At 39.4% G+C, this 14,601-nt stretch overlaps 1 protein-coding gene across 17 annotated transcripts in view; it reads left to right on the plus strand.

The window, feature by feature from the left end:
• RBFOX2 (RNA binding fox-1 homolog 2) overlaps positions 1 to 14,601 on the plus strand; it is a 261,300-nt gene that overhangs the window by 52,196 nt on the left and 194,503 nt on the right. The window lies entirely within an intron of this gene.

The following is a 14,601-nucleotide window of genomic DNA, read 5'->3' on the forward strand; positions in this document are numbered from 1 at the left end:
TGACTATATTGAAATTAGGAATATCTGTTCAGTAAAATACACCATTAAGAAGGTAAAAAGACAGACCACAGAGAAGGATGCAATGTAAGTATCTGGCTGGTATTCAGAATATAAATAACTCTTATAAAAGAAGTCCTATGAATCAATCTTTGAACAACATAGTAAAACAGGCAAGATTTGAATAGGTACTTCACAAAAGATAATATCCAGATGCCCCCAAAGTGGTCAGCATCATTTGTCATTAGGGTAAAGCGTGTGAGCACAGAGGCACTGCTGCCCTAACTCCAGAATGACTCAATGAGAAAGACAGACTTTCCCAAGTGTTAGCGAGGGACTGCAGCGTCAGGAACCCTCATGCACTGCTAGTGGGAATGTAAACTGGTACAACTTTGGAAAACTGGCAGTTGGCAGTGTCTGTCAAAGCTGAACATAAGTGTATCTTCAAACCAGCAGTTCTGCTTCGGAATATATCCAACAGAGACGTGCACATATGTGCACTGAAAGACATGTACAAGACGTACATAGCAGCTTTTTTAACAATAGCCCAAAGCTGGAAATAACAAATGCCTTTCAACATTACTGAACTATTTTTCAATAAATCATGATATATTTATAAAATGGAATACTTTACAGTAATGGCAGTGAAGGAACTATTGCTATACTTAAATGGATCAGTTTCACAAATATAATGTGGAGTGAAAGAAGCCAGCACGAAAGAGTACATAATGTATTATTCCATTTATATGTGGTTCAGAAACAGGCAGAATGAATCTGTGGTGCCAAAGTCATTGCTGCCAGCTGGGAGGAGTGACTGCAGATGTGTAAGATGGGCTTCTAGAGTGCTGGTAGTGTTCTGTTTTTTTACCTAGATGCTGGTCACATGAATGGGTTCATTTTGTGGAAATTCATTGAGTTGTCTACTTAGAATTTTTGCTCATTTCTGTGTATATAGTCACTTCAATAAAAGTTTGCTTAAAAATTGGATTCTGCTTTTGTCCAGTGATTGCTACAGCTGATAGCTTTTCCCCTCATACGTGTACTAATCCTTTGCCTGTCAAAGTTGGTAGGATGTGGGCATACACATACTTTTATGTGTGTATGTGTTAGGGGTGTTTTGAGCGCATGAAGATGCTTCTTTTATTAATCCTAGTTTGCATGTCAAATATTCAACACACTAAGAGTTTCAAACAGACATGAGAAAGGAAAATTGATGAATAATCTCCACTGATTACTTTCTTTTTTAAAGATTGGCACCTGAGCCAACAACTGTTGCCAATTTTTTTTTTTTTTTTTACTTTTTCTCCCCCAATCCCCCGGTACATAGTTGTGTATATTTTAGTTGTGGGTCCTTCTAGTTGTGGCGTGTGGGATCCCACCTCAGCATGGCCTGATGAGTGGTGCCATGTCCCGGCCTGGGATCTGAACTGGCGAAACCCCGGGTTGCCGAAGCAGAGCGCGCGAACTTAACCACTTGGCCACGGGGCCGGCCCCCACTGATCATTTTTTAAATCAGTTCTCTGAGAAGAATAAAGAAACTGTCTCACAGGGCAGCAAATTTGGATTTTGCTATACACATAGAAGAACCTCTTCCTTAAGGGTTCTCAGCCACTGAAGACTTCATTTTCAGAAGAGTGCACCTCTTGACCTTTATTCTTCTTTTAAAAATTGGGATACAATTGACATATAACATTATATTAGTTTCACATGTACAACATAATGATTTGATATTTTATATGTATATTTATAGTGAGATGATCACCACAATATGTCTAGTTAAAATCCATTACCACACGTAGTTACAAATTTTCTTTTCTTGTGAGAACTTTTAAGATCTACTCTCTTGGCCACTTGCAGATGTACGATACAGTATTATTGACTATAGTCACTGTGCTGTACGTTACCTCCCCTTGTCTTATTTATTTTATAGCTGGAGGTTTGTACCTTTTGACCCCCTTCACCATTTCACCCACCCCCCACCCCCTACCAGTCTGTTCTCTGTATCTGTGAGTTGGTTTTAGATTCCACAGTGAACATGTGGGTGCAGATATCTTTTTGAATTAGTGTTCTTATTTCCTTTGGTTAAAATACCCAGAAGCGGAATTGCTGGGTCATATGGTATTTCTATTTTTAATTTTTGGGGGAACCTCCATACTATTTTCCATATGGTTGCCTCCCTTTCTCTCAGTTAGTCATATCTCTCAAGTGTCAGCCCGGCCTTAGTAAAATAGTTGAAAGTTCTCTGAGGTTTGCCGTGTGTCCTGCGGCCATGTCTTCGTAAGTCTTCGTTCTCTGGCCCTGGAAGTCCCTCACCTGCCTCCTTTACCTGTGTGAACTTCTGGGGCTCATTCTCCATGACACCTTCTAGAGTTAGCCCTTCCCTTTTGTGTACTCTCACTGTACCTATATACACCTCTGCTGTATCACATATTGCACTGTGTTTATTTGTCCTTCACTGCTAGCCTTTTGAGATTATCAACTGGCATGTGGTGGTAGGTGTTCAATAAATATCGAAAGACAGGATGAACAATTGGGCATATTTTCTGAAAGACAATAGCTATTTTCTAAATAATAAAAGCCTATTACAATATTTGACTTCAGTAGATACGTGTTTAGTTTTTTTTTTTCCAGAAGAAGTGATACTTTGCATTAATTTCTTGGTAAAACCAGGGGTGTATATTTACAACAGGGTGCATATTGTGGCAGTGGGAGAAAGTGCTAACTGGTTCATGTGGGTATCAGACGTGTGACCTTGGCCTCTTTAGTATGGTCCTCTAATCAGGTGATTTAATTTTAGTGGAATCCCTGGAGAAATACTTTGAAATGCTCTGGTTCTATATGCAGAATTTAGAAATCTTAAATCTAATGTATAGATCCTGACTGCGTTAGAGTTTATAGATTAAAACCAGCAGATGAGACTGTGTAGGCATTAGGACGTGATGATTAGGCTGGTGTAGGCATTATGACAGTGATAATTTTGTTCATCTCAAATATTGTAAAATTAAATCCCAGAATCTGTTATCTGAAGTTTTGTCATTTCACTTCAGCATGTAATTTCTCAAGCCAATTTTAATTTAAAAAGATCTGAATGGAATCATTGCCATTTGTCCAGAAGTTTAGAATAATAGGATTAGATTAATAAATTAATAAGTATTGAGTGCCTGCTTAGAGTTTAATACTGTTAGTCATACATAAAAGTATGACTTTGACCTTGATGTCAAGCAGCCTATACTTTGTTGATGACATAAGAAAACACAGATACAAAATGATTTCTGAATGTTTGTTTACACCCCCAACTGTCTGTAAATGGGAAGCCAAGTAGAAAAAGCACAGGCTTTGGAGTCCAAACAGGTCTGGGTTCGAATCTTGGCTTTTTGAAAAGTGAAATAATGAGTTATATAACTTTGGTCACATTGACATCTCTGGAGCTCTTTTCTCTCTGCTGCAAAGTGAGGTAAGAATGTGTACACCTTGGAGTTTTTTGGTTTTCTTTTTGAGAATGAATGACAACCCGTGTAAAATCCCTGGCACGTGTTAAGTGCACTTAATGCATGTTTGAATGAAAGGAGTAGATGAATAGAGCTTTATTTGCAGCAGTCCACTTAGTCCAGGCCATTTTTGATGGATTTCATAATGATGACGAATGTAAGTCAAGCTCAGTAATTGATTTGATGGGCAGTCTTGGAAACCGTGCTTCAGTCTTTTCCTTGTCGAATGTGGTGACTGACCTTCTGTTTGTTTCTAAGAGTATGAAGGAGCTCTGTTAGAAGAGTGCCCATCAAAGTTAGCCTGTGGGACCATCTGACCCGTGGGGTACACTGGACAGGTTTCACACAAGGATTGGCTTGTTAGGAGTCCACAAGGGGGAGATAAGGAAGCACAAATCTCAGAGGTGGGCTTATCTGGCCGTGGCCCTCCTCCCTCTCCTTCCCCTGGAATGTGAGTTTCAGTTGTTTATTGGCAAATACTGCATCTTTTGCTGTTTTCCACAGCAGTTGTGAAGCTTATTCTGGATGCCTTTGTATTAACTAGTGGGGCATTTTGACTTTGCTAAATGTTCCAAATTGTTTAAATTCTGTTTGGGGCAAATGACTACTTCTTGTTATACTAAATAATTTTCCTTTTATGTCTGTTTTTTTCACTGGAGAGTTGGTGCCCTGGAGCTGCAAACTGAAAATACAATTTTCCTGGGTGTGTCTTATTTTAATGCACTCCCTCTCATACTACAAGGCTCTGACCTGCTTGGAGCCTTTCCTACTTGGTTACAATTGATGCTTTGTCCTTTAGAGTCCTATAGGACTTAGCCACTGGCTTGATTTAGTATTCAGCCATCAAATATGGCTCTGAGAAAAAATTACTTCCCTAGAATGGGAAGTGGACAGCTGAGCTGGACGATGAAGCCCTGGTCCATATTCAGGCATCATTTAGGGATAGTGAGTAGCAATTTAGCAGTTTCAAAATTACATTTAGGACTAGGCAAGGGAAAAGTAGGCCCAGCTCCAAAATTGAGTACTAGTCAAAAATTCGGTGGTGTGTGAGGTTAGTATAGCTGGATTTTACTAGAAGTAGATCCCTTTTGGGGAACTGTCTATGGTTCAAGAAATTATGCATATTTTGTGGTATATCTATGATTATGAAAGGATAATTTTTTGGAAGTTCATGTTCTTCCTCTGTGGATTGTTAATTTCTGTTAATATCCACAGGACTTTCAGCACTAATGATGTCAGCTTACTCTCTATTTATTCAGTTCCTTTGGCCCAGGGACTTAAAGTACTTTACATTAATTTTGTCAGTAATTCTTATAACATCCCTTTGTGGGAGCAGCTTTTTAGATGAGGGATGTGAGAACTTGCTCCAATTTACATAGCAGGTCAGTCCCTGGGATGGAAAATTGGAGCCAAGATTTGTGGTTTCAGGCTTAGTGTGTTTGGTCACTGAAGTATGCAGTCTTTCTACCTCACTTCCCTCCCCTTTTCCTCCTGCTTTTCTTCCTCTGGTGGAGGAAATAATACCAAGAGAATCGGGTGTTCTGAGAGCTCAGAGACTGTTGCGCCTTTCGGCACGGGGTCCCCATCCTTTGCTTGCTTTGGAAGGAGGCAGCAGAAGACGGATGCTCAGCACGTGAAATGTCCCAGCTGGCTTTTTACCGGTGCTTTCTTTTATTTCTGTTCTCTTTTTTCCCTCTCTTCTTGGGAGGAGAGGTGGGGGTGAGAATTTTCCGTGTTTCAGCCTTGTATGTGTGCCAGTCCAGCTTGTTTTAATGCTCAGCAGATATTGCCACTTGCTTTTTTGTTGGGGGGTAGAGAGAAGGAGGTGAAGCAGCTTCTGTGGGGTGGGGTTGAGAGGAGGGTGGAATGTAGGAAGGAGGACATTTCTCCGTGTTTCTTAGTCATAGGACTCTGAATCCCAAGTCGCTAAATTTAGCTCAGGTTCCTGTTGAAAGCATCATTTTTTGGGGGCGGGTCGTTGGGGGAGAACGGAAAACCTTTTTGTGTATCCTGCTCCATGAAGCCAATAGGGAAGCAGGAGGAGGTGAGGTTGCCATGGAGATGGTAGCTGTGTGCAAGGGGAGAGCAGCAGGGTTTAGAATTCCAGGAAGGAAGAGAGAGTGATGTCATCAGATTCCATGGACCAGCCCAGGAACCCCTGTGAGGTTGGTGGGGAGTTGGGTGTGCGTGGGGGGTGGTGGAGTGGGAGTTTGTGCAGGGGAATTGTGGTTTCAGTAAGGTGTGGGGAGTCCAGTTCAAGCAGAGAGGTTGGTTGTGTGGAACTGTGCTGATCTGCATTAATGCCTGCTTTTTAAAAATCTGTAAATCATTCTGAATTTGCAGAATATTTTCTTTGTTGAAAAATTTTTCCTCTGTTTTCATTTAACAAAGGAGCTCATCTAGATGTAGAAATATACTATCTTTTTATAGTCATATTCCCTGTAGTATTTGTGTGTGCCCTTACCACTTGTATGTGAGGGTATTTGCACGTATTTTGGATAGACAGTTGCCTTTGTATGATGCCTTTTATGGTGCTGCATGCAGTTAAATGCTTCATTAATGCCTGATTATCATATTTATTTTTCAGAGAATGAGTGTGTATAAATAAGACATAACTTTTTATTTAAAAAATCTGAAAGAAGAAGCAGTTGCTTTTGCAGTAGAAAGGAAAACTGCATGCTGTAAGACAGTCCTTTCGAACATATGCGTGCGTGTTCGTATTGATAGTGATGGGCAAATGGGTTTCTTTTGGAATGACTGAGAGGCTCATTTTTTTTTTTTAACAAATATAACAGAATCTGTGCATCCAAATGAGTACTGCCCTCTAAAACAGTCACTTTGGCTCTGGTGATAGAGCCATTGTACACAACATAAGGGACTCGCATTTGGAATAAGCCTCAGAGATGAGTGATGAGGAAAACGTTTTTAGTACCTGACACCGAATTTTTTTTATTAAAAACAAATAACTTGCTTGATTACACTGGGTTTCTTTGACTTGGCTTTTCCTGATTTGGGCTTGTCAAAAAATCAAATCTGTGTTCCAGTGATGAGCTTTCCTCCCAGTTAAAGGTAAATACCTTTAAATGAAGGCATTTTCATTTTCAGAGCAAGAGCTCTTAGATTATTTAGTGTAGCAGTGGCAATGTGTTGAATGGTTGCAGCATCTGAGGAATAAGAGCATAGCCTTCCCAGGGCGACATCTTCAGAGGTGACCCATTTGGATTCATCTGTTCAAGTGTGTCTGTTAAAATCTGTGACATGACCATTGGGTAATGTGGGCAGCAGCATTGTGGTGCGTCTGAGAGCGCAGGCTCATCAGAGTGGCTCAGTGTGAACCCTTCTTCTGCTACCACTTGACTGACCTTGGACGACTAACAGTCTCCGGTGCGTGGATTTCCTCACGTATAAAATGGGAATGACCGTGCTGGACGCACCAGCCTATAGGGTGGTGCTGAGGGGTAAGTAAGCTAATATGTAAAGCACTTAGACATTTGCTCTGTTCTCAGTCAATGCTTGCTTTGGTTATTGTCATTAATAATTATACATTTCTTTGAATTACAGTATTGTGAGTTCCAGATACCACTGAATGTCCAGGCGGGAGGGATCCAGAATTCTCTAGTTTTTAAATGATTCCCAGATGATTCTGATGATCAGCCACGTTTGGGAACCCCTGAATATAATCTATTTTGAGTATGGCCCAAGCACTAGAAGCTTCATCATCTCCTGGGAGCTTGTTAGAAATGCAGAATCTCAGGCGCCACCCCAAACCCACTGAATCAAAACCTGCATTTTTAACAAGATACCCTACAGTGACTGTTTGCATGTTAAAATTTAAGAAACGCTGCTTGTCTTCTACCAATGGGAGTAACTGGGCGATAACTGCAGGTTAAAGATGAGTTCTGTCTCGGACATGCCCACTGGTGGAAGAGAAGCGGTCTGGTTGGAGCCAGTGTGTAGATGAGCATGGACTTAACCTCCCCTGTTGTTTGACCTGGGGACAATGCTTTCCTGGACTGTGTATTTGTGTACCATGTAATGGAAAGAGCAGAGGTATAATTGTGGCCCTGGCTTTACCGTGTGCTAGCGCTTTGGCTTTGGCCCAGTCATTTAACCTCTCTGAGTCTCAGTCTCCTTACCTGATAATGGAAATAATACCTAGACCCTGAAATAATGTGTATCAAGTATCTAGTACGTTGCAGTGTCTGCATATGTCAGTGCCTTCCCTCCCCTCCCGTTCAGCCTTTCAGTGATGATCTGTAGAGTGGTTCTGTTCCCTTAGAAAAGGCTGCCGGTTGAGACCCAACACTATCCCGACTGTGTAGGGACCTTGGCTCTTGCCCTTCTCCCAGCTGTCTTGAGCATCTAATGTTAGTGCTACAGAAAACTCTACATATAGTTTTCTTTGCTGCCTTTTGCTACTAAGTACCTTTGACTCAGTGGAGACTGTTATCCGAGAGGACTGGGAGAAGAGCTGTAGGAGTGGCATACCTGAGCTGGTGCAGGAATCGAGGTATGATGACATCTGATCCATGCAGCTCTTTCATGAATTCTTATTAGTTGACCACATGTTTAAAAAAATTGTTCTTAAAAAATTGGTGTTAAAAAAAAAGAACCATAAATGCAGATGGTTTCATTTGAAGTCTTTTTTAGACCAGTTCCAAGCAAGAATTAACATGGCAATTATCAGAAGATCACTGAATTGATAAATAATGAGCACTATCTTTTTTCTGACTGGGACACTAATACAATAAGAAGTTCAGGGACTTGCTCTGGAGACACCAGAAGTAGATGGCAGAGAGTTTAGGTCGGAGGATTGGCAAGTGAAGCCCGGAGGTGGCCATTGGAAGCAGCAGCAGGAGTAGGAAATAGAAAGGCCCATTTTCGCTCAGCCATACAGATCTTAGGGGACCGAGGGATAAGGTAGGATTGTGAACTCAGAGCATATAATAAAAGTTATTTTAATGATAGCTTTCCTCTATAGGGTATACTCTTAGGTGCTTTGTATACAGTACGTCTAATCTTAACATCCCTGCAAGGTTTAGGCATAATCACGTATATTTTACAGATCAGAAGGGTTGAGTAACTTGCCTGTCACTCTGTTAATAAGCAACAGAGCTGGTTTGACATCATGTTGAATAGCAACGAGAGTGATGAGACTGTTACAAAAGCTAAATTGATATGGCTAATGTACACCAGTTAAAATTTATTTTGTCTATATTGACCTTTTTGGCAAAGGTATTAAATTAAGACACTGACATTCAACTGTTAGCCTATCTCAGAGGGATTTTTTGAGTGTTGCAGAATTATCCTTTTGGGATGTATTTCCTTTATAGTCTGAGGCTAATTAAGAAGTATCTTTTTTTTTAAAATGCCAAAGCATGTGAAGTCTTCAGTTCAGTGAAACGTCAGTTTCAATTAAATCTCGCAACACAAACTAATTTGTTGGTGGTTATCAACTGGCATATTTAGTCATAATAAGTATTCGCATAATCATGTCCATTATTCCATTCAGATCCAAATGCAGATAACTATCAATGATTACACAGAGTGAAGTTCATATTCTTGGATAGCTTTCTAAGTTATAGTTGGAGCCCAAAACCTGCAGTTAGAAGATTAGGTTCCATGCCCCTTTTTGTTGTTTCCTGCCTGTGAGCCTTTGGACATGTCACTTGACCTCAGTAGGTCTGAACCTGACTTCTTATCTGATTGATAAAGGAATAATGTTACCTATTTAGTAGCGTTGTTATGAAAAAGAGGATGTGTTTGACACCAAGTTCTGCCACTTACAGGCTCCATAACTGCGAAGAAAGACATTTACAGCCTTGTGCTGCTTTTGTTTTCTCATCTGTGAGGTCTGTGTGCATGCATGTGTGTGAGCCTGGGGCGACATGAGGAGAGTGCAGGTGAAGGAGCTGGATTAGAATTAGATGATCTATGTGGTTCCCTCAAATCCATGATCCTATAATTGTCAGACCTGCCTGTGTTGTACGTAGTGAAGTGTTATGTACAAATGAGGCATTGTTTCTTATTATCACTGTTGTTCTTTGGCAGTGCCATCTCATTAAGGAACAGGTACTGTACAAGTCACTTTGCATGTATTACCTCGCTTATTCCTTGTAACAGCACGTAAGTGGTGTTCTCATTTAGAAGGAGAAGAATTTGAGGCTCAGAGATGAAGTAACATCCCATGATCATGGAGTTAGTAAGCGTCAGGGACATATCTCAGGTCAGTGTGATACCAACAACTATACTTTCCTCTCATACCTCACTATGCATGGAATTATTTGTGGCATGTCAAAACTAGGAAGTATTTATGGGCTTACTATGCCCCAGACAAATTGCTTCTTAGGCCCATTATATACTAATGAGGAAATCAATTAGAATTTTTTTGAGAACCTGTGATATATCTAGTATCTTTGGGCGAATATACAAAGACGCGTAAGATGTAGTTTGTGAGCTTATGATCTCTTTGGACATAGGAGGCCTAGGGATATACATAATACATTTAGAAATCAGTCTGTGGCACAGTAAACTCAAGTGCTCAAAAAATGTTGCCGTAGTTTCAAGGACTTAATTAGTGTGGGCTAGAGGAGTAGTTTTGCAAGCTTTTTTGACCATATCCATTATATGTGACAACCTAGTGTATAGTTAAGTATTTATCTGTATATATGAGACTAAAACAAGTTTCATGAAGTAATTCTTACTCTTACTAAATTCTTTATTATAAAAAATTCTTTTGTCGTCTAGTACAGTGATTCTTAAAGTATGATCCATGGACTTCTCAACGAATCCAAGACCCTTTTAGGGGGTCTTCAAGGTCCAAACTATTTTCATAATAACATTAAGACGTTGTTTGCTTTTTCCACTGTGTTGAGATTTGCACTGATGTTGCATAAGCAGTGATGTACCCTAGCATGAATCAAGACAGTGGCACCAAACTGTACTAGTAGTCATTATACTCTTCACCACCACACACTTGCAGTTAGAGAAGGGGAAAAAAATGAGTAGTTTCACTTGAGAATGTCCTTGATGAAACAGTAAAAATTATTACTGTTATTCAATCTCCACCCTGATTACACATCTTTTTAATATTCTGTGTGAATAAGGCACTTCTGCATACTGAGCATGGCAGTTATCTCAAGGAAAACCACCTTTGTGGTGGTTTGAGTTGCCAGCTGAACTAGCCACTTTTTCTCATGGAACACCATTTTTACTTGAAAAATAAACTGACAGAATATGGTTATTCATTTTAATAAAAATGAATTATTTTATTAAAAATGAACAAAGTGAGTCTGTCAAGGAAAATAATGACAATATTTGTTATCAGTGATACAATTTGAGCTTTCAAGCAAAGATTAGAATTTTGGAAAATGAGTGTCCTGGACAATGGCCTTGACAGCCCCAATACTTAAAGACTTTTTTGAAGAGATTGTCAGTGGTGTTAGTGAATGTGATTTTTTTTTGATAGTATATAATAAAATATGTCAACATTTAGAAGAGCTTTATAACTTAATGAATATTTTATAGATGAACAATGTATAATATTACATAATCATGATAGGTGAAAATTCATTCAAAATGCAAGACAGACCAATGGATTTTCATATACCAGAGTATATAACAGAGTATGAAAAATTCACTGATATGGTTTCAGATGCCACATTGCAACTAACTTTTAAGAAGTCACTTTTCAAGTTTTGGTATAGTATTAAGGAAGAATATCCATAGATATGTGAAAAGACTATTAAAAATCCTACCTTTCCCAAAGACATATGTATGACAGGCCAGATTTTCTTCATATACTTTAACCAAAATAACATCACAACAGATTGAATGCAGAAGCAGATGTGAGAATGGAGCCATCTTCCATTACCTTGGATTTGAAAGATATTTGTAAAAATGTGAGACAGTAACACTGTTCTCATTAAATTTTGTGTTTGTTTTATAAAATATAGTTAATTTTTGTAAAATTTTTATGTTAACATAATGCTTTATTATTGGTATTTTAAAATGAATTAATACATTTAAAAAATTACTGAGTTTAGGTTCTAATAGGCAAATATCAAAACTTATAACCTACATAAACAGAAATTCTTTGGGATCTTTAATAATTTTTAAGAGTGAAAGGAATTCTAAGACCGCAAAGTTTAAGAACTGCTGCTCTCGTTTTTTTTTTTTTTTAATAACGGTTGAGACCTCTTAAATAAGTCATGAGTGGGTCTTGACCCACAGTTTGAAAAAGTACTGAGCTAGCGTTACAGGGATTACATTGTGAAGGGAGGGAGGGCTTTGCTAGATTTTACTTGAGTTGCTGTGGGAGAACACCCTAAGGGTATGAAGTAAATTGAGGAAATTAGCTATTTGCAGTCATCCTCCAAGCCTCGTTCAGGTCTTGCCTCCTGTGAGTTCCCTTCTTTGTGATTTCTTCATGCCCTTCTCACTCCATTATCAGCCATGTACGCTTGTTCCCTCTGGGCCTTATATTTACATTTTATTGCATGATTCATGTTGTATTTGTTTACATGCATCTCTGTCTTACTAGATTATGAGTTCCTTAAGAGAAGAATTAGTAAGTTATTTTTCTTTCTGCTTCTGCCATAGTACCAAACACATGGAAGTCCCTTAGTGAAAGTTTCTTGAAGGAATAAATAATTGGGGAGAGAAAGGTAATGACTAGGTGAGGCCAGATTTAGGATGTTTGGAACTTGATCGTGTAAGCACTGGAGGACCCTTAGCGTGGGAGAGATAGGAGTGGTGTTTTGTAAAATTAACCCTGGTCCTCGTGAGAAGATTGGGAAGAGGTGGCTGGAGGCTGCTGGATCAGCTAGGAAACTATTATTATAGTGGTTTAGGCTTGGCTCAGGTGACCCAGGCCTGAATGAAGGTGAATGCCTTAGCCATAGATAATGAAGGATGTAGCCTGAGGAATACTCACAAAACCCCGACTACCGAACTTTTATTGTGTACTTATGAAACCCTGAATACTGTGTTAATGGCTTTATATGTATTTCCTCATTTAATCTTCACAGCATCCTTGAGGAGGTAGTGTTATTGTCTCCATTTTTTGATGGTTAAGTAAGGATAATACATGTTCATTGTTGAAAAATTAGAAAATACAGATGGACAAAATAAGAAAAATGTACATCACTCATAAACCCAAACTCAGTTATCTTCAAACATTTTCCAGGGTATATACTGAGATACAGCACTTCTTAAAACCTTTAGCCATTGCAGTCACTGATGATTTTATTTCAAGCTACAAGGATCCATTCAACTAACATCAGCAAGGTTGGTTTTCTTCATTTATACCATATTGCATACTGCACTGCTTTTCAAAAATATTTTCTATTGAGATGGAATTCACATAGCATAAAACTAACCTTTTTAAAGTGAACAATTTGTTAGTATTTAGTACATTCATAGTGTTTTGCAGCCACCACACCTATCTAGTCCCAAACATTTTCATCAACCCCAAAAGAACTCCATTCCCATTAAGCAGTCACCCTCCATTTGCCCTCCCCTGCAGCCCCTGACAATCCCCAGTCTGTTTTTTGTCCCCATGAATTTACCTATTCTGGATATTTCATATAAGATGTGACCTTTTGTGTCTGGCTTCTTTCACTTAGCATAATGTTTTCAAGGTTTATCCATGTTGTAGCATATATCAATACTTTATTCCTTTTTATAGCTGAATAATATTCCTTTGTGTGTACATACCGCAATTTGTTTACTTGTTCATTTGTTGGTGGACATTTGTGTCTCCACCTTTTAGCTATCATGCATAGTGCTGTTAGGAACATGTGTGTACAAGAATTTGTTGAGTACCCGTTTGCAATTCTCTTGGGAATCTGGGAGTGGAATTGCTGGGCCATATGGTAGCTCTGTATTTAACTTTTTGAGGAACCGCCAAGCTGTTTCCTGTGGCAGCTGCACCATTTTATATTCTCACCAGCAGTGTACAAGGGTTTGTCAATTTATTTTTAATGAAGAACACAATAAGATGGAGAAAGAAAAGAGAAGATATGTGTGGCCTTTGAGTTTATTAGAGCTTTGTGTCTCAGATTTTGCCTGATGGACTTATTAAATATTTAGCATCACTTTAGTGCTAAGAATGAAATTTAGCTCAGGGAAATGTATCTAATCTATTTTAAGTGGTGAACAGACTAGGAAGTGAAGATCAGAGAAGTGAGGAAAGGGAAATTTAAATAGACTGTAAAATTCCTTGAGGGAAAGGCCCTATTTATCTTTGTGTCCTCTGCATTTAGTAAAATTCTTGGCATGTTATAGTGTTGGGGTCCCCAGGACTACCCTAGGTCCAATGATTGGCTTGGATTTACAGAACTCAGCGTATAGTCACACTCCTGGCTGTGAGTTATGACAGTGAAAGCATATGAAGGGAAATCAGCAGGGGGAGAAAGTGTATGGGGTGAAGTCCAGCAGAAATCAGACCCAAGCTTCCAAGAGTTCCTCCCAGGGGAGGCGCACAGGGTGTGCTTACTGCCTTCTGCAGCGCGTTGTGTCGCTGTTGTCTACCAGAGAAGCTCAGTCGAGACTCAGTGCCGAGATTTTCCCTTTTTTGGGGTGGGTAGGAGGGGTTGTTCACAGAGTCCAGCACCCTAGTTCACCCTCTGCCTAGTGTATACCAAAATTCCAGACTCCCAGAAGGAAAGCAAGAGTTCAGCATGAACCATATTGTTTGCATGCCTTAGGCCCAATGAGCCACTCTGAACAGTTTTGGGAATAGTTCCCCCCCGAAATCTAAGTTCCCAGACACTAGCCAAGGCCACCCTTGCAAGCTGCCCTTTCTAAGGATAGTAGTCAGGCCTGCTATGTTCATTCTTTTCCTGTACATGGATGTTTAGTTCCTTAGAAAGTGTTGCTAGGTTCTGTGAAGAAAAATAAATGCCATAGTAGAGAACCAGCAGGGACTTTAACGTCAGACAGACCTGGATTAGTATTATTGTAGGCAAATTACATAGCTTTCTGAGCCTCAGTTTTCTTACTATAGAGAGATGCAGAGTTGTAGTGAGAATACAGAGTAATGATATATAGAAAACACTAAGCATAATGTCTGTCTTGTACACAGAAGGTGGCTGTTAACATTTTGTTTCAGCTC

This window comes from Equus quagga, chromosome 19 (assembly GCF_021613505.1).
Source record: "Equus quagga isolate Etosha38 chromosome 19, UCLA_HA_Equagga_1.0, whole genome shotgun sequence".
NCBI lineage: Eukaryota > Metazoa > Chordata > Mammalia > Perissodactyla > Equidae > Equus > Equus quagga.